This window comes from Canis lupus, chromosome 22 (genome assembly GCF_003254725.2).
Source record: "Canis lupus dingo isolate Sandy chromosome 22, ASM325472v2, whole genome shotgun sequence".
NCBI classification, from domain to species: domain Eukaryota; kingdom Metazoa; phylum Chordata; class Mammalia; order Carnivora; family Canidae; genus Canis; species Canis lupus.
In genome coordinates this window covers 41,666,234-41,691,870 of record NC_064264.1, presented here as the reverse complement: position 1 = coordinate 41,691,870, position 25,637 = coordinate 41,666,234, and the positions used below count along the sequence as shown (strand labels likewise).

General features: G+C 33.5%; 1 long non-coding RNA gene across 1 annotated transcript in view; it reads left to right on the top strand.

Moving 5' to 3' along the window:
- LOC112656021 (uncharacterized) overlaps positions 1-19,544 on the top strand; it is a 30,081-nt gene extending 10,537 nt beyond the window's left edge. Inside the window, exons 2-4 of the long non-coding RNA XR_003134048.3 lie at positions 15,424-15,571; positions 16,336-16,741; positions 17,227-19,544. This is a non-coding gene — a long non-coding RNA (uncharacterized LOC112656021). The remainder of the gene's footprint in view (positions 1-15,423; positions 15,572-16,335; positions 16,742-17,226) is intronic.
- Positions 19,545-25,637: the final 6,093 nt, after the last annotated feature.

Below are 25,637 nucleotides of genomic sequence, written 5' to 3'. Positions count from 1 at the left end.
TAAGAAATAATACTAATTATCCTGAGGAATTGATTTTTGTCTTTTATTACACAATAAAAATATTATAAAACCATTTTATCTGTATCTAAATTGACAGCTAAACTGAATGCTCAGTTACAGTGGCTATATATATATATATAGGCTCATACATATATATGACTCATATATATGATGTTATGTACGGTTCCCCATTATTTACAGTGTTATTATAAACATTCTATATTACCAGTTTTATTGTTTGAACATATTTTTAAACATCCCTCAGATCTTTTTTGGAAGGAAGCAACATGGAAGCAATACACTTAGCTCAATGAAAACAAAGATTAATCAGCCTCTTCTGTTATTTCTTTAAAGACTAGCGCATATTTGTTGAAATAATTGATGAACTAAAGAATTTTGAAGTGAGTCTGTAGGGATCATGGTGGCAGAACAAGGATAATATAGTTATTGGTGAAAATGGTTATATAGGAATTATCAGACTGAATAGGTATTTGGTAAAGGAATCACAAGATGAATTGTTAGGTATTTACAGGGAATAATTACAAAGACCATCTCATTTTAATGATATGTAACATCAGTGCTTAGATCAAAATTTCTCAGAAATTTTTTTTTTTTTTTTTTTTTTTTTTTAGATTTTATTTATTTATTCATGAGAGACAGAGAGAGAGGGGGGCAGAGACACAGGCAGAGGGAGAAGCAGGCTCCATGCAGGGAGCCCGACGTGGGACTCGATCCCGGGTCTCCAGGATCACATCCTGGGCTGAAGGCGGTGCTAAACCACTGAGCCACCTGGTGTGCCCCTTCTCAGAAATGTTTATGGAGTATCCTTTCACATTATTGTCTTAATCTGTTTTCTCATCACTCGATTTAGGGAGAGGGAATGTTAAATGTTAGAATTTCAAAATGACCCAAAGGTAACTTACTCAGATAATTGGAATTCCTTCTAAAATTCTAGTACGGTACCTCACACTTTTACAGTTGTTCAGATGTGAGCAACAAGCAAATATTCATTGAGATGAGAAAAACTGATATTTGATTGCCTGCATACTGTATACCACATAACATTTATATACATTATCTCATTATCTCTGTGAGATCACATTGCCCTTAGCAGTGTAACTCAAATAGTGACCTCAGTTATTTTTGTAAACTGGTAGAAAATGTATATTTTCAGGCCACATCCCAAATTGAAGAAAAACACAAAAAGCTAAACAAAGCAAAAGCTAGAAACTCTCGAATATATGGCTTAACAAGTTATCTAGTGAGTCTTAAAAAACTAAATTTTGAGAAACACTGGTTTTTACCATTGTACTGTTAAGGAGAAAGGTCAGAAAAAGTAAGCAAATGGCTCAATTCCATGTAGGTAGTGAGTTGCGGAATGTGAGTAGTTACTGAACTCAGCAAACTTTCTTTTTTCATCAGAAACTTCCTGTATCTTAATTTACTAATTCATAAATAATTTCTGCGACCAGCTGTCTGCTCAATCTCTCCCTTTTCACCTGTCCTTTGGCCTTCTTAGCCTCATCTATATGTGGATCTCTCAACTTTCTCCTTATTGAATACTTCTAATATTACCTCCTCTAAAATGTTGAGACCAATGGTGAATCATTTCAATTCTTTTCTTTCTAATATCCTAAACTTACTCCCATGATTTTCCTTGTGTTACATTTCATTGGTGAAATTCCCAAATCATACGTATCTGGTTATCAGCTGCTATTGTGATGGCACCCAGACAGGTTGGCAGTGGTGAGAGTAATTAATAATAACTTGCAGCATAGGATCCATAATCATCACCAATCTCAACTAGATGTCAGCAATGTCACACATTATTCATATTTTTCCTCACTCTCATAGTTTTCACAGTATCTGTTTTAATTTTCTGTACTTCTTTCAAACTGTGAGGACTCTGGTAGAGTCCTTACTCTTAAGACATGACTCTGCCTTCTGTTTCTTGGATTAAATAGAAACAATTCCTCTAAGTCTCCATATCTAAATATGTTAACCTAAATAAATAAATAAAGCCTCAGTAATCTCCTCTGTAAAGATTGTTTTAGGTCAACTCTGGTCTATTCCACTCTTTACCCCCTTCCACACTAAAGGGAATAACTTATTTCAACCTTTGTACTACCACAGTATTTGGCACTTGGCACATTATCCTACTATGGTACTTCACATTTTTCACTGGAATTATTTTGATTAAAGGTCTGTTTCCTTTAGTAATCTGTAAGATTCCAGAATATAGGAACCTTATACCTTTTGTCTTTGAAACTCAGTTTGCTAACACTGCCACAAAGCAGTAGAAGAATGAATACTATAATGGTATAAATAAACCAATTTCTCTTACTTTTTAAAAAGAGAACTACCTAGATTTACCTTTTGTTGGAGCCTAAAACAGTCTCCTTTATAGGATGATATGCTAGTAGGAAAATAAAACTTAACCTTAATTTATTGAAATCTCAAAAAATGCTTTCAATCTCAAAAACCATAATGATGAAAGAAGAACATATATGGAGTTCAAGGTTGTAATTGGTACCAAACCATGACCAACAGCCTTTGGCTTAAAATGGATATAGTAAATGTTTCAATCACTGTGGAATAGAAGCCATCAAAGGAAATTTTACCTGGAAATAGTATTTTCTAAACAGTACAGTCAAATGGTTTATTTTTTTCAACATAGTATCAAATTGCAGTGTAATAACAGCAGAGAAACATCTCTGATGCTAAGTTTCACCAAGGTTGAGGAGTCAGAGCTGTAAGAGTTAGCTGAGCACTTTGGCTCTGCCTAACCCACTTCGCTTAGATTGTGGGAAGAGTGAAAAGTATAAACAAATTTTACAGAAAGTGAAATATTTTCTGAGGCAGAGCATATTTGTGTTTTATGAAAAGAAGAAAGAAAGAAAGAAAGAAAGAAAGAAAGAAAGAAAGAAAGAGAAAGAAAGAAAGAAAGAAAGAAAGAAAGAAAGAAAGAAAGAAAGAAGAAAGAAAGAAAGACTTTTTAACGAGTTGGCTTTTCCCCATAGGTCTGATTATTGTCCTGCACAAAGCACAGTTTGACTGATTTTTTCTTTGTCCTATTCTTCATTATATTTGCTAATTTTATCAAGTTCTTCATCCTTGTGAACTTTCAGCAGGAGGATAGGTTTTGTACACTTAGACATTGATCAAACTAAGTCAAAGATGGAATAAGAAATACTGTTTCAGACTACATCAGCATTTTATGCGGCACATTGTATAAAACATTAGAATTGTAAGATTTCAGTATTTGGGGGGAAATTTTAGATAAAATTAAGCATGTTCCTTTTAAAAAAAATTTTTAGAGCAGCCCAGGTGGCTCAGTGGTTTAGCGCCACCTTCAGCCCAGGGTGTGATCCTGGAGACCCGGTATCTAGTCCCACGTCAGGCTCCATGCATAGAGCCTGCTTCTCCCTCTGTGTGTCTCTGCCTCTCTCTCTCTGTGTGTCTCTCATGAATAAATAAATAAATAAATTCTTTAAAAAAAATAAAAAAAAATTAGATTACTTAATATGTGCTTTTCAAAGGAGCACAACTCCATTTCTGTTATGTTTGAGGACAAATAGTATTAATAAATTTTAATTTATTGAATATTTATTCTGTGTTATTGGCCATGTTAAGTGCATCACTTATATGATCTTATTTATTATTGTTAAGAATCCCACTATTACCTTCATGTTGTTAGATGAGGAGTCTTAAAATTCTATAGATTAGGTGATTTGACTGTAGCTTTCTAGTAATCTGGAACTGAGGTGAACTGACCCTAGTGCCCACATTCCCTGGTGAACAGTGGCTGGGTTGCTTCACAGCAGCCTTGCTTAGAGGCAGGAATGATTGATTTAGGACCTCGGTAGTGAGTTAGGTTTTAGAGAAGTTCAAGTCTGGTGGAAAACCACTGAAGAGATGAGAGAAGATGCCTATTGCCTAATTCACTGCCACCATCCTTGATATGAGGAAAAGAAGCTCTCCTGGGTTACCAGTTTGCTTCCATGTCCTGTCCATGAAGATTCTTGTTATGTGGAATGGAGCTAGGGTAGAGATTAAGATGAACATAAAGTCCACATTCTATGAGATTTGGGGTGGCCTTTTAACAGCCTCAGCTCTCAGGCTATTGGAACATTGCCAGAACTGTGAAAGCTCTAATTTTTCCATGCCCTCTGCAGTGCTACCCTGGTATACTCACAGATACTTAAGGAATACTTCTTCGAACCTTAAGAGTGAAGGAATAATGATATGGCAGATATCCCAAGCAGTTCCAGGAGTTTGATTATGGTTTTGACATGGAACAAATCCTGAGAAAAAATCAGGCCAACATTCAAAATACTTTGTACACACGCTCCAACAAAAATATACCAGTTATCTAACTATCTCAGAAGAGAAGTTGGTTTCTCCACAAACTGCTCTGTTTATGTTTTTCTAGAAGTTCAGGCTTTAAAACAACTATAATGTTTTACTAGTTATGAATACCAAACATTCTCAAATTTGAAAGTTAAAATGTTACTGTTTAAAACCAGTATTTCCCCAATCTATTCTCTTTTAATTTGTTCACTGTCAAAATTCTTGAAGTAGTACTATTGCCTTCACTACCATTTCTTCCAGTCTCAACTTACTCTTTGTTATTCTTCCTCCTACCAATTTGCTGAAACTACTGTCTTTGCGAGATCAGTTCACCAATGACCTACTAATTAACAAATTCAATGGTCTCTTCTAAAGTCCTTACTCGACTGGTTCTCTCCACGGCAATCAAAATCACAGACCACTTGTTCCTTCTTGAAAAGCTCTTATAAGTGGAAGAAGAAAATGACTATTTCTTCCCCATGGAGAGATTTGGGAGAAGAATGGCCCTTGGCTAAGAATTTAATCAAGTACCTATAAGAAGTAATTTCAAAGGCTCTACCTGGTCTTAGTGTAGCTAAGTTAGCAGGCTGTAAGAGATATATGGGTCACCATTAGCTCATTTATTATTCCAGGTAGACCTGAAATAGCACATTTAAAAAGGGGGATGGGAAGATGAAGGAAAGAAAGCATCACAGCACTGCATAATAATGAGACCATCTAACTCCATTACAACTATGTGAATTTGTGAGTTATGAGGCAAGTGGAAAATTGTTTATTTTTTCTGTTTAGATTTGGCACTCTTCCAAAAGACGGCACATGTATATGGATGCATATGAGAGAGAGATACCCAGAAATTTTCAACATATTACAATTGGAAAATTGGAAGAACAAAATGTTTGTGATACCATCTGACCTTTGGGAAACAACTGAAGGGTACAGTAAAGTGCTCAGGGCCACTCCTGAGTTACATGAAGGAACTCTGATAAATAGGAGATTCCTGAGTATTCTGTTAAGGCCCACATGTTATTCTAGCCTGAATATGACTAAGGTAGTGACATTTAATCTGAGATGAGATCAGTCTCTATAGATTGACTGGAGAAGGAGAAATTTTTGCAGAAACCAGTGTAAAAAAACAATGAGGACATCAATAAAGATGTGAAGTATATTTAATTTAGATGTTTGTCTCTTTTCTCATTCAATTTTTGAACTCTTGGAATGCAAACATTTTGCCTTAGTCCTCTTAACTTCATTGTCTCTTCCAGGGAAGTCTGATATTGTTTATATGGTTATTACTCTATAAATATTTCAGACTTGATTGTTGAACTAAACATACAGGTATATGCAGTGAATTAGCCATTTACTAAATTTTATATTAATTTAGATAAATTTAATTATGTAAAATGAAATAAATATGAAAAATAGATAGTATGGAATTCATTACTATGAAATATACAAAAATTATGTAGTAACCCAATAAGGAACTAATGAAATAGTGTAAGTAGCTATCTTTTTTTTTTCATAGCTAGTTTTTATTCAATTAACTAAAACAAAAACAAGAACAATTCATTCATTTCTCAAACCCCTTACCTTCTACCTCTGTCAACCACTACTCCTTTCTCTATCTATGGCCATGGTTATTTATTTATTTATTTATTTATTTATTTAATTACTTACTTAATTGTAGATTGTACTTGTAAGAGAAATCATTAGATTGTCTTTCTCTGATTTATTTCATTTAGCATAATGCTCTTGAGGTACATCCATTTTGTCACAAATGGTAAAATTTCATTTTGTTTTAATGGCTGAATAATATTTCATGGTGTATATGTGTATGTGTGTGTTTGTGTACATACATACATATATATACACACACACACTGTATATAATCTTTATTCATCTGTTAGAGAACATTTACATTGTTTCCATATCTTGACTGCTGTAATTAAGACTTTAGTGAACATGGGGGATATGTCTTACTGAGTTAGTGTTTTCATTTTCTTTAGATAAATACCCAGAAGTGGATTTGCTGAATTATATGGTAGTTTTATTTTAAAATTTTTGAGGAACGTCACATATTGTTTTTCATAGTGGCTGCACCAATTTGTATTTTTGCCAATAGTACACAAATTTTGGATTCTTCAGTGGTGTTTTGAAATACCTATATCTCAGATCATTTATTTATATTTCATATGATGGTGTATATAAAGTGTCTGACATTTTATACACACTTAATAAACATTAGTTTAGGTCTTACTTTCTCCCCCTGCCATCATCAAAACCATCAAAAATAGCTATTTATTACAACTCAATAGCAAAAGAAACAAACAAAAACACCCCAACTATTTTAAAATGTTTTTTAAAAATGTGCAGTAGATCTGAATAGACATTTTTCCAAAGACATATAGATGGCCAATAAGTATGTGAAAAGATACTCTACATCATTAATATGAGGGAAATACAAATAACAACCACAATGAGATATCACCCCACACATGTTAAAAGACTGTTATCAAAAAGAGTAGATAGAAGTGTTGGTGCGGATGTGGAGAAAAAAGAAAACCTTTGGCTATATCTCTAATCAGTAAGAAAGAATCCTCATGGATTAGCAATATTTGCTTTACTCTCAGAAGGGAGGTGATTGTTATCATTGCACAAATCCAGTTGGAATGGAAAACTATAAGTATGTGGATGTGTTTATTTGTGAGTGTGGGGAGAGAGCTGAAAGAGAGGGATGGTTGGGATTTGAGCTCAGATATGCCTTATTCTCAAATAGAATGCTATTTCTATCATACCATTAATTTAACTTTAAAACTTGAAAAAAGAATTAATATACATTTTTCAAAAATTTGAAAAATGAATTAATATACATTTTGATGAGTGTGTTATTAATGCCAGATGTCACTGAAAGAAGAGACTCAAGAAATAGTTTAAATTAAGTCCCTTAAATAAATAATGCCAATTAAAATGTATTAACAACAGGGCAGAAGTTGGAAAGGAGTCAGTCCTCTGCTTCCTTCATTCTCAAGAGATAGTTTCTCATTTTATATCTAAAGGTTTTTTATGAGTTTAAACATACACACACATTTGACTATGTAGCTAAGAAAATGAAATATCTGTTCCTGAGTTCAGATAGTTATTCCCTTTTAGGCAATAGTCATATTTTTAAAAATTCAAGTTATATGTAAACTTCCCCAAAGGAGAAAAATATATATTTAGTTGCTTTAAAATTTTCATCTATAAGCAAAGGTTTTACAAAATAAAATGTATTTACTAGTAAGTTACTAAGGTAAGTAGGGCCTATAAGTTACCATATTATGTGAAATAAGAACTAAGAGATGAAATTAAATGCCAACTGAGAAAAGTGGGACAATGTAAATTCTCCAAATTATAGTGATTTTTGGTTTTCAACCAACAATGCCATTGGTGCTGTGATTCTGTCTTCCATAGACTGGACTTTTGACATGGAGTGCTAGTGATTTACCAAACTAGAAATGGGCATTGTTGACCACTTGCAGTAACTTAAGTGAATTCATAAAAATGTAAAAGGCCAGCTAGTTTTTTTCTTCAGGGTGAACCTTTAGACTGCGAGCAGTAGATGAATTATGTGATTGTTCTTTTTACTTGCCTATTATATTACCTAATAGATTAGGTAATCTATTTTTGGTTTCCTTGCCCCTTAAACATTAGGGGCCAACCCCTATGGAAAGTATTACCAGGAACCTCATGCTGGCTGGCTTCTGATTAGGTTTAAGAATGGAAAGCACCAGCATGAGAGGGCAGGGGTAGAGAGAGTTTCTCTATTCTCCTTTGCTTTGGGGATGCATTTTTGTCTGCAGGGGCTTCTCTGCACAGTGAGGGGGTGGGTAGTCCTTCCTTACTAGTTCAAGGATCACTGAGGAATTTAATAATATTTGTCTTTTCCCTCAAGTGTACAGATGGTAATTGTTCCCCAACATTACTAGTGTCTGGATGTCTCACTAAACCTTATTTGCTCCATTAGTCCTGTCTACAATTCTCAGTAGTCTCTTTGTATTAGCCATATGGGACAAATTTTATTTCCTTCCAGGAATATCACCAGTTCAAATTATGCCCTTGGTTTTGGTGGTATTAGTATTATTTTTTTTTCTGTATGCTTATAAATTAGTTTGTTTTAACGCCCTGGGTTTTGCACCTCTAGTTCATACTCTATCCTTGGTTGTCAAGGATGCTGTATCTAGTTTGTCCTTCTTCATCTCTTCCTTCTTCCACTTTAAAAGTGGTTTTCTATAGAAATTATCTTAATCTTATCTGTTTTACTAATATACCACAGAATTAAAATGAGTGACAATAGCTGATAATAGATCAGAGTACTCCCTCCTAGATGATATTCTTATATTTCTACTAGCAGTAGTGATGTGCTGGGAAGAGGCCTGCAATTTAAGGAAGATCAGCACCGGAGCTAAGCTCTGGCCTTAATTATTTCATATTGCAAAGATCTAGTAAAGGCCTGTGCCTTTATGTCAAGTACAGGCACTTATTGATCCAAGACATCAAAAATGATTAATCACCTTAATTCAGAGTATACTTTGAATGGATAATACATAGCAGATTAAAGTTGTTGTGAAGAGAAAGCAAGTAGTTTCTAATTACTAAAGAGAATTTTTAGAAAGTCCTAAAGACTCAACAACAAAAACTGTTAGAACTAATAAATGAATTCAGTAAAGTTGTAAGCTATAAAATCACCTTATAAAAACTTGGCAGTTCTGTATACAAACAATGAAGAATCTGAAAAAGCAGATAATTCTAATCATAGTCACAATGAGAATAATAAAATACTTAGAATTAATGGAAGTGAAAGACCTGTAACTGAAAATTATGGACTTTGATGAAAGAATTAAAAAGATATAGGTACTCTGCCTGTGTCTCTGCCTCTGTGTGTGTCTGTCATGAATAAAAAAACAAACAAACAAAAAAAACATATAGGTAGCGATATAAGGGAAGGGAGAAGAAATGTGTGGGAAATATCAGAAAGGGAGACAGAACATAAAGACTCCTAACTCTGGGAAACGAACTAGGGGTGGTAGGAAGGGGAGGGGGGGGTGGTGAATGGGTGACGGGCACTGAGGGGGGCACTTGACGGGATGAGCACTGGGTATTATTCTGTCTGTTGGTAAATTGAACACCAATAAAAATAAATTTATTATAAAAAAAAGGATATAGGTAAATGGAAGACACCTCAATTTCATGGATTGGAAGAATTAATATTGTTAAAACATCTATACTACCTAAAACTATCTGCAGACTCAGTGCAATCTCTATCAAAATCTCAATACAGAAATAGAGAAAACAATTCTAAAATTCATATGGAACCACAAACAACTCCATAAAACCAAAACAATCTTGAGCAGGAAGAATGAAGTGAGAGGCATCACACTTCCTGATTCCAAAATATATTACACAGCTAAGTTATAAAAACAGTATGGTACTGAGAAAACAAAGCAGACATATAAACCAGTGGAACAGAATAGAGAGCCCAGAAATAAATCTATACATTTACATTTAACTGATCTTCAAGAAGTGTGTCAAGAACACACAATGGGGAAAGGATAATCTCTTCAACTCATGGTGCCAGGAAAATTTAGTAGTATTCACTTACAGAAGAATAAAATAGGATCCCTATCTAACATCATATAAAAAAACATCAACTCAAAATGGATTAAAGAATTTAATGCAAGACCTGAAACCATTACACTGCTAGAGGCTTTTTTTTTTTTTTAAAGATTTTATTTATTTATTCATGATAGATACAGAGACAGAGGCAGAGACACACACAGGCCAGGGAGAAGCAGGCTCCATGCAGGGAACCCCATAGGGAACTCATCCCGGGTCTCCAGGATCACGCCCTGGGCAGAAGGCAGCGCTAAACCGCTGAGCCACCCGGGCTGCCAGAGGCTTTTTGACATTGGTTTGGGCAACACGTTTTTGGTTATGACCCTCAAAAACACAGGCAAGAAAAACAAAAATAGACAAATGGAATTATATGAAACTAAAAAACTTATGCCCACCCAGCAAAGAAAAAAAATCAAGAATGAAAAAGCAGCCTATGGAATTGGAGAAAATACTTGCAAACCATACATATTTAAGGGCATTATATCTAAAATACATAAGGAACTCATACAGCTCATTAGCAAAACAAAATCAATTAACCCCATTTAAAAAAAATGGGTAGTGGACCTGAATAGATATTTCTAAAAGGAAGACATATAGATGTCCAACAAGTATATGAAAAGAGCTCCAATATTACTAATCATCAGAGAAATGCAAATCAAAATAATAATGAGATATTACTGCACGCCTGTTAGAATGGCTGTTATCAAAAAGAAAAGTGATAACAAATGTTGGTAAGAATGTAAAGAAAAGGGAATCCTTGTTCAGAATTGATAAGAATGTGGATACCTATTATGGAAAACAATATGGAAGCTCCTCAAAAATATTTAAATAGAAGTACCACATGATTGGGAAATTACAGTTCTTGGTTTATACCCAAAGGAAATGAAATCAGTATCTCAGATACCTGAGATATCCTGTGTTCATTGCTGTATTATTTGCAATAGCCAAAATGTGGACAGCCCAAATGTTTGATGACAGATTAATTTATAAAGAGAAACGGTATACAGATATATACACAATGAAATCATATTATTCAGTCTTAAAAATGAAGGAAATTTTGTCTTTTACAATAACATGAATGAACCTGGAGGACATTATGCTAAGTACAATAAGCCAGACACAGAAAGATAAATACTGTATGATCTCACTTATATATGAGATCTAATATAGTCAAATTCATAGAAGCAGAGACTAGAAAGGTGGTTACCAGGGTCTGGGAAGGGAGAAATGAGAAGATCTTGGTCAAAGAGTATACTGTTTTATTTATGCAAGGTGAATATGTTTTGGAGATCTAATATAGAAAGCAGGAACTATAGTTAATAATACTGTATTGTATACTTCACACTTGCTAAGAGGGTAGATCTTAAGTATTCTTGCCACAGGGGGCAAATATAACTATATGAGATGATAGATATTAATTAGTTTGATTGTTGTATTCATTTCACAACGCATATGTATATCAAAACATGAATTGCATGCCTAGATATATATAGTTTTTTTTTGTATAAAGAGCAATAAAGTGGGGAAAAGGAGCATTTGATTTGATTTTATTCTCTCCTGTATTAGGCTTTAATTTAAAAAAATATCTTTTTATTACCATGCAGTGATTTTTTTTTTTTAAATTTTGAAAGCGTTGACTAACACAGCTTATAATACAGTGCCTATTACTTGTTACCTAGAATGTGTGAAATTGAATTAAATTTTCTACAGCTTGTTTTCAGTTGGAAAACATATGTTCTAATACTTTCTAACATGAAATTTTCAGGACCAACTGTTTATATGTAGCTCTACTAAATATATTGATAGATTGATGCCATATGCTCAAATTGTATTCTCTTTAGATAATACAAGAAACCTTGTATTGTTAATATCTCCGGAATTTGGGGGAATATTGAAAGGTTCATTCATTGTAAATTTTTCATCAATGCAATCTAATGTTTAATCAAATTTTCAATGTTTATTCAAAATTTTGAGTCATACATAATGAATCTGTTTTGGAGTGCAGTGACTACACTTGGAAAATAACAAAGGATGAATTGCACAATGTTTTCATTTGACTTTTGATAGTTAATATGGCTTTTAAATTCACATTACCTAATTTCTATGATAATTTTATATATTTAATTTTATATATTCATATTTCATTTTATATATTCATATATTCAGTGGACGTACTGCATTTTCTGATATTTCAAAATAATTTTGAAGCCGAGGAAATAAATTCATATAAATCATAATGGATTCATATAAAATGATATTGTCTTAATACTGAAAAAGTTTTCATAGGCTTTGTCAAACATAATTGGAGTATCTGACCATTAGAACAATAAACAATTTTTTTGTAGTTTATTGATATTTATTCACCTGTCAATGTGTAATTTTGCTGTGTCAGGCAGCATTTTTTATATCATAAGATTCCATTGTTTTTGAATCGGTGGATTCTTTTCTTAGATGGAAAATAAAATTAACATTTTTACCTAGATTTTATATTTCTTTTCTACTCCTGTCTATAAAGGTTGATAGTGAAATAGTTAAGTCTGTCTATAAAGGTTGATAGTGAAATAGTTAAGTAAACACAAAGTTTCTAAGAAGAAGCACTGAAGTGCATATGATCTAACATAATGTGCTTCACAGAAACTAGAAATTGGATTAATACTGCTTGCTCATGCTTGAAGCACAGAAAATTGCTCAAAGGCAGATGGATGGAGAGTGAAAATCTAAAAATAAAATTCCCAGTGGAAATGAGGATTTTCACAGTTCAGATTGGTTTCTTCTAGGATATAAGTATTGGGACACACAAGAAAACCTTATAAGCAGGGCATTAAGAATATTACAAAGTATACATATGTATATGTGTATTATCTATTTGTGTATGTATGTGTATAACTATATATGCATATTTAAAATTCTCTATATGTGTCAGGAAAGAGAGAGAGTGAGAAAGGAAGGAGAGAGTTATGGAAATCTGGAAGATTTCATAAATTTAAAACCAAAAAGTCAACTAAATTAAATCTACTCTTTATATGTAGCAAAGTGTTACTTATTCATCTTACCTATGATTCTTTTATAGATTTCTGTTAGTAGACTTGCAAATTTTAACCTATTACTATTTTAATTAAAAAACAATGGATCTTAGCATCATTTTGTTGTTCTGTTTTAAGAAAATCTAGATGGTGATATATTCTCCCTATGGTTTATAGTTAACTTCTGGAAGGATCAGGTGTCTAACTGATATAATATTTGCAGATAAATCACCTCAAATGTACATAATGTGATAAATTATTGTAATTATGAAAAAATTATGAATGAAGATGTATCTAAAAATATCGCATTGTGCATAGCATTGAAATAAATCCCTAACCAGAAAATGTGTTAAGTAATCAGATTCAATACATATGTCTTAGCATAAGGAAAAAAAAAAGTCTACTTTATTTTATTGCACTTCACTTTATTTTACTTCTTATATATTGTGCTTTTTACAAATTGAAAGTTTGTGCCATCCCTGTGTTGAGTAAGTCTATCAACACTGTTTTTCTAACAGAGTATGCCCATTTTATGTATTCATGTTACCTTGTTAATTCTTATAGTATTTCAGACGTTTTCATCATTATTATATTTGTCATGGTTATCTGTGATCAGTGATCTTTGACATTACTATCATAATTGTTTTGGAGCACAAACCACTCTTATAACACAGCAAACTTAGTCAATAAATGGACTCTTTGGATTGTTCAACTGATTGACAATTCTTCCATCTCTCTCCCTCTCCTCAGGCCTTTCTATTCCCTAAGACACAACAATATTGAAATTAAGACCAATTAATAACCCTTTTAAGGCCTCTAAGTAATCAAGTGAAAGGAATAGTTACATGTTTCTCACTTTAAATCAAAAGCTAGAAATGAGGGAATCCCTGGGTGGCTCAGAGGTTTAACGCCTGCCTTCGGCCCAGGGCATGATCCTGGAGTCCCAGGATTGAGTCCCGCATCAGGCTTCCTGCATGGAGCCTGCTTCTCCCTCTGCCTGTGTCTCTGCCTCTCTCTCTGTGTGTCTTTCATGAATAAATCTTTAAAATCTTAAAAAAAAAAAAAGCTAGAAATGATTAAATTTGATGAAGAAGGCATGTCAGACAAAAGCTGAAATAAGCTGAAAGCTAGGCCACTTACGCCAAACAGTTAGCCAAGTTGTGAATGCAAAAGAAAAGTTCTTAAAGGAGCTATAAAGTGCTATAATTGTTCACATGAGTAAGTAAGTGAAGTAGCCATATTGCTGATATGGAGAAAATTTCAGTAGTCCGGGGGGGAGAGCACACCAGCTATGATATTTCCTTAAGCCAAAGCCAAAGCCAGAGCAAGGCCCTAACTCTCTTCAATTCTATGAAGGCTGAGAGAGATGAGCAAGCTATAGAAGAAAAGTTTGAAGTTAGCAGAGGTTAGTTAGTTCATGAGTTTGAGAAAAGAAGCCCTCTCCATAACATAAAAGTGCAAAGTGGAGCAACAAGTGCTGATGTAGAAGCTGCAGCAAGTTATCCAGACAACATAGCTTAGATAATTTAAAAAGATTCCTTTCAAGATACTACTGTTTATTGACAATGCATCTGGTCACCTGAGAGTCCTGATGAAGATATACAATGAGATTAGTGTTACTTTCATGTCCACTAACATAATATCTGTTCTGCGGTTTATAGATGAAGGATTAATTTTGATTTTCAAGCCTTATTATTTAAGAAATGCATTTTGTAAGGCTGTAACTGCCATAGATAGTGATTCCTCTGATGAGTCTATTGAAAACTATGGAAAGGATTCATCATTTTAGATGACATTAAGAACATGTGATTTGGGGAACTGGTCAAAACATCAACATTAATAGGAGTTTGGAAGAAGTTGATTCCAGCCTTCAAGAATGACTTAGGGGGATTTAAGACTTCATGGGAGGAAGTCACTACTGATATGGAATTAGCAAGAAAACTAGAGTTGAAAGTGGAGTCTGAAGATGTGTGTGAATTTTTACAATCTCATGATGAAACTAATGGATGAGGAGTTGCTTATGGATAATCAAAGAAGGTGGTTTTGTGAGATGGAATCTACTACTGGTGAAGGTACTGGGAAGATTGTTGAAATGACACAAAGGATTTAGAATAATACATAAACCTAATTGCTAAAGCAGTGACAGGGTTTGAGAGGACTGACTCCAATTTGGAAGAGGTTCTATTGTGAGTAAAATCCTATCAAACACCATCATATGCTACAGAGTACTTATTCATGAAAGCGAGTCAGTCAATCTGGAAACTTCTTTTTTTTTAAGATTTTATTTATTTATTTGAGAGAGAGAGCAAGTGAGAGAGCAAGAGCTGGCAGAAGGGAGAGAGAAAGAGGGAGAAGCAGACTCCCCGATGAGCAGGAAGCCTGATGCAGAGTTTGATTGCAGGACCCTGAAATCATGACCTGAACTGAGGCAGACACTTAACCAACTGAGCCACCCAGGAGTCCCAGCAAACTTCATTGTCTTATTTTAAGAAATTTCCCACAGCCACCTGAAAGAGCACCTTGATCAGTCAGCAGGCATCAGCAATGAGGTAAGCCTTTCACTGCCAAAAAAAGATTATGACTCTTTGAAAGTTCAGATGATAGCATTTTTTAGCAATAAAGCATTTTTAAAGTATGCACATTATTTTTTTAGACATAATGCTATTGCATGCTTAACATACTACAGTATAGTATAAACATAACTTTTATATGCACTGGGATGCCAAAAATTCATTTGACTCACTTTATTTTGATATTTACTTTATTATGGTGGTCTAGAACTGAACCACAATTATTACCAAGATATGCCCATATATAAAACTAGTGATTTTTGTTGTTATCATAATTACTTACTATCTAGTAGCTTAGTATAAATGCAAGGTTCTAAGTATACCCACTTACTAAAAATGCATTAATTATGTTTATCTTTGTTTAATTCTAGGAACTCTGTTTAAGTAATAGTAAATACTTTTACTAGTGGTAAGACTTATCTTATAACACCAACCCACACCAAGTACACAAATGATTCAGTAATTTCCTGATCACTTATTTTATAATGGCTTTATTTCAATAAACCTTATATACATGAACTACAGTACCAATGCAAACTCTTTATTCTGAAAGAAATTCTTAGATGATATTTAATTATATTTCCCTATTAGACTTAAACTGAGGTAACCAACTTATAAAGGGTTAAACTTTTCTTTTTACCAATTTAAGAAGTTTGACTACATTGACTTATTTTCTGCATGTCTGTCCAGGGGTTCTATAAATTAGCTTTAAGGAAAATCATAAAATATGTTTTTGTCTTAAGACTAGAAAGAAAAAAGCTCTGTGGTGATCTGATAATGTGCTTAAGCACTGAAGACTGAAGAGAGCACAGGCTTGTCACAAGAAAGCTTCTTCAGTGCAAGCTTCGCCATGGATTTGCCAGATGACCTTCACTGTTACCCTGCACCTTCTCCATAAGTGGAAAGGATCGATGATTTCCCAAGGCCCTTCTCAGCCTAAAAAATACATTTTAAGAAAAGGATTGTGGCAGCTGTTCTTCATCTTCACTGATAACAGGACAAAAAAATAAAAGACAAAGAAAAATGACAGAAAGAAAAAAATTGACTTACATTTCAGGAAGGTTTGGCATATCAAGACAAGTTAAGAACTTAAATGAACCCTAGGTATCAGTGATGGCAATGGCCTACTTTTATAGGTGATTGCAAATGGTAAGTACCTTTAGGAAAATAGAAATTCTTTAAAATAGTCATATGTATGTCCATTTAAGAGAGTTTAGAATCAAGATAGTTTGGTGTGTGTGTGTGTATATATATATATACACACAGAGGTTTATATATATATATATATATAAAACCAAAACACAAACTTTTTTTTTTAAGATTTTATTTATAAGAGACACACAGAGAGGAAGAGATATAGGCAGAGGGAGAAGCAGGCTCCATTCAGGAAGCCCAATGTGGGACTCGATCCCCAGACCCGGGATAATGCCCTGAGCAGATGCTCAACCCACTGAGCCACCTAGGCATCCCCCCACAAAACAAACTTAAACAGAGGAAAAAAACGACTGAAAATTGTAATGGAATCAATTGTTTTTAAAGTATTGTTCTTGATAATATATGGTCTTAAGATTTTTTTTAATATATGATTCTTGTATAAAATAAGACTATTAATTTGTATTTAAACTTTTTTTCAGTGATTCATTGTACCTCCAATCAAACTAAGGGGAATCATCTTAGAATACTTTGACTCAAGGAATCACATTAGGTGTACTTATGGTTACAGCAGTTTTCAAATTTATGTAACTAAGATATTTTCCTTCCTAGGTGTTAAGTTTTTTCTTTGTTGTTGTTTATTTTAAAATTAAAATAGTTTATCTTAAACACAGTGGTTATTCCAAGAAATTATATTATTGGAATATAATTATAATTATATAATACTTCTATAATTGGAATATAATTATAATATAAGGATATATTATTATCTCCTTATAACTAGCTTTATATTTTTTCCTCTAAGTTTGTTTTCTGGCTTTTTTTTCTCAAGCAAAAATGCTTTTTCACTTCCTATTCTAAAAATGAGAGACTTAAAAAAAATGAGAGACTTGTGAGATATCATTCTGTATATATTTTATGTGAATCTGATTTATATTATTTTGGATTTCTGCATTTTATTCATTCAAAGTTCTCAAAGACACGGATTTTCATAAGTGCTAGATTATTAGTCAGAAAAACACCTAGTACTGCCTTAATTTTCTCCTTTAAAATCATTATGATATTTTACATATTTTAAATACCTTTTGGGTATTATTTTTATTTTGCTAATTAAAAAAAAGTATGTCTTCCACTTCACCAAATACAAGATTGCCTTTAAATTTGGTATTTATAGCTCAGGTACATGTCCAGAAATAAAGGAAAGTGGCCTGGTAAGGCACTGTCTGCCCTACAGTTTACACACTTGGAGGGAGAATAACAGAACTCCCTTTCAGATATATAGGATTTTAGAATTGTTCATAAAATTAAATTTATTGATTGAATAGCTGTCTTAGAGGGACAGTAGATCAGAAGTCTCACATGGAATCAATCAGGCTGGTCAGAGAAAGAACACTGTAGGTATAACCTGGAACTTTTATCCTTTAAAGTTCCTGTAACAATAGAGATTTTGTAGATAACAAAAAAACTAGAGCTCTAGTTTAGGGGGGATTAAGTGATTAGGAGATCACTTAATTCAGAAAGAATACAATTCATGTCTTAAAATTTTCTCTAAGCATCACTGCAAACCTGTTGCAGATATGTAAAAGAGTAAGCAAGAGTAAAAGTACTTCTTGGGAAATGTTTGGAAATGATTTTTTCATATTTAGTCAAAAACAAAGATTCCTAGGGAATATGGCATATAAAAAAGCATATACTTACGTGAAAAATTTTGTTCCTCCAATACTACCAATAAATAGATGCATGAAGTGTAATCATTATGTTTAAGTTGGTTTCTTTGTTGTATTAATTTTATGTATATGATTTTTTTTATGTTTAATGATAATAAAATAAGGCCCAGTAACAGTAATGGTTTGCAGCCTGGTAAAATAATAATCAAGGCAGAAATAAAGTTAAAAAAAAAAAGTACAAGCATACTGAAAAATAGATGGATGCATGGTATTTTAAATTATATGTCAAATTTAATAGTTTATAAAGTGAAACAAATAAATTATTAATCTCTTCTTATGCCAGTACCACACAGCCTTGATTATTGTTGTTTTTGGTACATTTGTATAATCACGTATTCTTGAGAAGAATGTATACCCTGCCGTTGTAGCCTGGAGGGTTCTATATATGTCTGCTAGGTATAGTTGGTTTATAATGTTGTTCAAGTCTTGGGCAGCCCGGGTGGCTCAGCAGTTTAGTGCTGCCTTCAGCCTGGGTTGTGATCCTGGAGACCCAGGATCAAGTCCCACATCAGGCTCCCTATGGGGAGCCTGCTTCTCCCTCTGCCTGTGTCTCTGCCTCTCTCTCTCATGCTCTGTGTCTCTCATGAATAAATAAATAAATAATATTTTAAAAAATGTTGTTCAAGTCTTGTGTTTCCCTGTTGATCTTCTCCATAGTTATTCCATTATTAAAAGTGGAGTATTGAAATCTCTAATTATTATTGTTGAATGATCTGCCTCCACTCCCCAGCTGAGCACAACTTGCTGAGTTAAATTTTTTAAAATCATCAGAGATAGAGAATAGAGGTTTTGTACAAAGTTGCAAGTCTGGACAAAATATTAAGTCTGTTCTGAGTGTGGTGCTTTTTAAGGGAGCTCCAAAAGAGATCAGACTTTTCCATTGTCTGCAGTGCTGCTGTCTATTAGCTACTGAGCCATTGAGTTGGAGAAGGAGGGAGTGATAGGAATAGCCCCAAGTTAAAACATCTGAAACCCCCATTGTCTTTGTGATAGTCAATAATTGCCCTAGGATAGTATGTTCTGTATTCCTCTCCACTAAGACATCCGCTAAGTACATTAGGAGAGGGAAAAAAAAAAAAGTGTCTATTTGAGAAAGCTAAAGAGACATGGTGTTTTCAGTAGAAACTCATTTACTTAGTGAAAGAATATGAACATTGAGAGAGCTGGATAAGCTTACTTGGAGTTGCTTATGATCACCTATATTTGGCACTTATAAAGCTTCATAGACTTTAGAATTCGTTTTTACAGAAGGACCTGAAAAGTTGGATTTCTGGTGGAGACTTCAATAAAAAGAGAAGTGAGACATTGTGGAGTTGGTATCTAATGTATTAATCTGAATGAGGTGCTCATTATCTTTAGAGAAAAGTTACCAAGACACTGGAAGACCATTGACTCCTGAGGGAGAGCTGTCCTGGAGTTTGAGGTGGTTTGGGAGATGTAAGTAAATATCATCAGTACTCAATAAATTTAAAGATCATTTATAAATAAAGCCACAATTGGAGGTATAAAAATTCAAATCTATCTGAAGAAATCATTATGACTGAGCAGGAGCTAAGATTATTACAGAAAGGCTTGCTTAGAGAAAAGTATGTGAAAATAAGGAAGACTGAACAGAAAAGGGAGACCACAGAGTCAAGAGAGAAAGACATGGAAGGAGATTACCTAATAATGAGACATGCTCCTTGTGTAAGACATCTTCTTAAGTGAGATCTTGTATCTTGCAAATTAATCCAGATGCTCACTAGGATCTGAGAAAGGAAGAGAACAGGAAACCACAGTGAATATAAATAGCACTGACAGGGAATACTAGGGGCAGTGACTTAAAAAAAATTGTATTTTTTTGAAGGATCACCTTTATCTTAACTTAGCCTTCAGCTTTGTTTGCTCACAATATATAAGATGCTTGCAAGTCTCTATCAACAATTGACTAGTAATATGAGGCCCAGGTAACACACTGAATTTCAGTATATAGAAATAACTTCTTTCATTAACTTCTGACACAGCCTAGGACAAAGTCTTGGCAGCAGCCAAGTAAATCTCTTGAGTGGATGGAAATACACTTTTTTCCCCCCATGGTTTCCTAGTAAGAGTTTTGTCAGTGCCTCTAGAGGGTAGCTGAAAGAATTGAACCCCCATTATTAATTGATGTTATCATCCTAAAATTGATAAAGGTATTTTTACTTCTAAGGGTATAATTAGTTTTTTACTTCTTAAACTTCTATTGATATCAGAAATTAAATTTTGAGTCTTCATTTATCTGTTCCTGAACTACAACATGAATAAAGTTTGCATTTTCAGATTTCACAGTTCTCCAAGGTAAAAAATGTGTGGGTTTGCTACCATGAAAATCTACTTCTCAAAGAGGCATTTCTCTTTGAGATAACACTCAGGCCAGCAGTGAGATATTAGTACATGCTATTCAACATGTTATTCAGGTAATTCTGAATGTATTTTAAGTTCTAGTCTAAAATCCCAGTATATGGAGTTTCTCTTTCAAGAGCCACTATAGAGGATTTTATTTTAAAGGAGGATGCTAGAATTGGATATAATAACAAAAAGAACTAGTATATTTGAAAAGAGGCATTGTAAGAGCATAATAGATAGACTGTTTTGCTGCTTTTATTTATCCTGTAAGGATAGTACAATAACTAGATTCAAAAAATTACAAAGGTGAAGCTTAAAGTTCTAAGTCTCTTATAGCTTCTATTCCAAACTCAAGAGCAACAATAAACCTATCTTAGAAATCAGTACTTAGCTAGAGTTAGGGGAGAAAAACACAATTTTCAATAGAAGAATAATACCTAATTTCCCACACAAATGTGTTTGTCATAATCAACAGTCTACTGGCATCTCTCTCCAGGAAGAGAAAAGCTGTACGAACTTCCTGAACTAATAGAGGAGGTGTGTATGATAAACAAATACCTTGAGTGTTTGAATAAAATAGCCAGTCAACCATGTAATATACATTATTTTTTAGCCTTTGAAAATATCAAAAAATTAAAATTGAAGCAGTGAAACATTTCTTTTCTTAATGCTAAACTCTTGAAGGCAAATAATGAATAATAATTATCTGACAATTATTGAAAATTACATATTTTTAAAAATCTGAAATTTAACATGGGTCTGGTTTGGTTTCAGAATTTTTTTAATAACAAATACTATAGTTTTTTAAATTATAACTCACAGGGAACCTTGCCAATTAAACATGTTCATAATTCAATAAATCCTGCTTGAATAAATAGTGCTATGTACAAAGGCTGATGGAAACTATGAGGGAAAATTACGTGTAGCGGCTAGGTTTTCTTAAGATATTGCTTTCAGATAACACTATTTTGACAGATGTTACCTACTTCAATCACTACTAAACCATCTTGAGAAAAGAAAGTCAAGGAGAGTTGCAAGGGTTTTTAACTGTTTGATGAGAACTTCATCACCTTTTCTTTGAAGTGTAACTTTCTCTTGAGAGGCAGAAGGCAACTCTGATGGAGATTGGCAACTGAAGGTTCTGAGTGTTGTAACTCTGTGATCCCTTTATTGTATTTATTTGTGGGTAAATATTTTATAAAAATCTTCAAAATAAAACTTACCCAGCCATGGTTTTTAACATTCCCTTTGGTTTAACCAAGTTTCCTTTCTTCTCTTGTCTTAACAGGGAACCTAAAGTAAGGACTTCATACATTTCAAAATCAATCAGTCCATAAAAATCTATTTTTACACTATGAGAGGTTTTGAATATAAAGTAATGTTAATCCTAAATCATTTCAAACAAAGTTACCTGTTTGTTATCAGAAATATTTTTGCAGTTCTTACTGGTGTTTTACTATAATCATTAACATTAATAGTGAACTTGATTATCTTTGATCAATCTCAAATTCTTCTAGAATCTATGAGTTCTTTATGAATAAATATGACATTAACTGAGAAGGGTGTTACCTCTCTTACTATATAAAAATATCATATATTTTAAGTCTCAATTATTAGGTTTTGGCTAAGGAAAATACACTGTCATAAAATATTCTGTGAGAAATCAGAACTATAAAAAACAAAAACAAAAACAAAACTTTAAGTCAAGCCAAAAAAACATGTAGTAGTACATCTGATTTCTCTTAAACCATGGCTGCTATAAAGTCAAAAATCACGAAGCAAGAATCTGGTTCATACTAGGGAGTAAATAGCAATAACCAGGAAATACAGGAAATGATATATTCGAACTTGAGTACCTTAATGTGATACTGTTTAAACCCAGCTATTTCAAAAGATTTTATAGTATTATTGGCAATAGTATGTCAGGATAATGGGAAGAAAGTTACAAACACCAGTGATCACCAAAGGTAATCAACTTAATTGAACTTTGATGCAACTTGGGTGCTACCCAGTACTATATGATAAATTCTACAGTATTGTCACTAGTGAAAAAAGTTGTTTTAACTAAACCCCAATATCTTCTAGTTCTTGCATATTTTTTAAAATGGTTCTTTGTGTTTGTATGGATGTATGTGACATTTATTTTACTTCTTAATTTCCTTGTTGAGCACACACAGACAGATATTAAGCCATAAATTCAGGACGGTTTTAGTCTAGTAAAAGCCAAGGTTGCTTTTGTCACTTCTTTAGAGAATTGTTTAATGGTACAACTCATTACCCTTGCCTCTCCTCCTAGCTTCAGCACATTTAATACTTTGTCATCAAGTACCTCCATGGCACAAAATGTATACCTCTGTCTTAACACTTTTTACGTTGTGTTGTTAGATTTTGCAACACTTGTGAACCTGGGGAAAAATGTACAGCCCTGAAACAATTTCTTATTATATTTGATATTTTTCCTTTTTCATTTCATTGCCTGAACTGAACATATTTCCTGGCCCTTATTAGATCTCCATTTTTTAAATAATAAATAAGAGCATAAACAATGTGCATTTCTGCATGCATCTTGCTATTAGAAATGAATCCATTTATCCTTATTTATTTGCCCTTTAATCCATTTGCTCTATTGAAGGGAATGTGCAAATTGTTATAATCTCAACTGTTAAATATGATTTCAATGTAGTTCAGTAGAGTGGACTGAAAAACAGTTAAACTATACATTAACTCAAAATTTTGCCTGGTATAATAGCATCTGAATCAACAATTGCTGGGAAGAAAATTCTTCCTCTAGTTCAAAGCCTTATTTTGTAATTTGTAAGGTATGCATACCCTGAAGGTATCATGACAGCAGTAATAGCAGTAATGGGAGAATGAGCCCATTTACAAAATCAATAAAAAAGTGAAATGTTAGACACATAAAGACATAAACCGCTTGTAACAACCATTATATTAAACATACTGATACGTATTTGGTAAGTAATGGATAATGGTAGTACTCTACTCTTTTTTGAGGATGAAAATATAGAACATGCACAAAAAGTTAATTAAATTCCTTGAACTATTAAAATACAATTTGGATAGATTTTTTAGTAGATAAAATGATGCATTTTCTATCTGTTTTAAATTATCCCTGCCTATGATTGAGGTATATATGTAGAGGAATTTATGAAATATTTGGAAGTGCTATTAGGTACTTGGGGATCTCTTACAATTTCTTTCTCTGTCATTTTTGAATATAGGTTTCTTTCCTGTGGTTGTAAGATGCCTGCCTCACCTTCAGAATCTTTTAGGGCATCCTGTTTCAGGAGAAAAATAAAGGATGAGAGGACATGATATCTCTATGGCCTATTTGCCCCCTCTAAATCTTCCTAGAAGCCTTACCCCATGACATCTTTGTATATCCCATTGGCCTGGACAGAGTTACATGGGTACCCTTAGACCAATGCTTAGAAGGTAACTTTGGAAAACGTGGTTGTAGATAGGATTAGTCAGCCAACCAACAGTGCCTCCCACTGTTTTTGCTTAAAAAACAAGTGATACAAGAGAGAAAAGAAAAAGATTAAATAACTATAATTATGTGTTCAGTTTTCTTAAAATGTCTTTTGTATGGTGCTTTTCTATATAGTATTATAGAAAGTGTTATTAAGAATTCAGAAATCTGCTGGTGATTTGCTTGGCTTTGCTTCACTGATATGCTGAAAGACTGGCACACTTAGGAGAATATGAAAAATAGGAATACCCTCACACAATACATAATTGTTACCAATATGAAATTTTTATATATTTTGTGTTTCTTTGGAGAAATCACTCAAATACCAGCACTAGATACAAAACTAGAGGCTGGTAAAGGAGTATTTACATTAATTTGCAGCAACCAAAATTGAATTGAGAAATCTGGTCAAAGGAGAATAAAACTGAATAGGACTTGAGCTGATTCTTTCTTGGTCACACTTGCATGAGTGCCTCTGATACTTCTCTTTAGCGTACAAAAGATAAAGTAGTAGTCCAGGTCTCCTTTGGAACTCTTTATATGCCTTAGATTAGAAAAATGCTTTCACAGTGTGTTTTATGTTGTGGCAAGATAGAACATGACAGTACTTGAGATTTGTTGAATGATCCCATGGATAGAGTGGTTTGCAGTCTTGGGACACCAGTAACTCACTCATGGTTTCTCAGCATATCACAATAAATTGGTAGGAGAAATTATTTCTTAGAAATGTATCAGGGCTAATGTCTATCTGCTGAGCAAACAGAGCTCCGAATAAGGACAAAGGTAAAACTAGACAGTGACTTCACTACTAATGGCTGATCTCCTTTCTTTGTTCCCAAGGCCAAATTTCCTCCATTTGTTTATAATAGAGGGGGGTTTTTTTGTTTTTTGTTTTTTGTTTGTTTGTTTGTTTGTTTTTTTCTGTAGCCTTTCCAATCCTGTTAAAAAAATAGGATAAAATAGCCTTCTCCTATTAAAAAGTATTCTTTGCTTTCTCATGCATTTTTTTCCAGGGCCATACTGTTGTTTCTTTTTCATTAAGTCATGTTATGGAGCATGAATCCTGAACAAAATGTGTGCAGTCATGAACAATGCAAGGCTTGCCCATAGCTGGTTCCCTATTGGCAAGGCTAGGCTAAGGCAAAATACGAAGTTTGAAACTTGGGCTTTCCTGTCATTTGTCTGACTTCCCTTTATTTATGGCTGTGCTGCTCATACTCCCTAACATCCTTATCCCATCCAGTTTCAACTCCAGATGTGCTCTCTCTTTTGCTCAGATTTCAATTAATAAGGAATCTTTAGTCTTCTCACA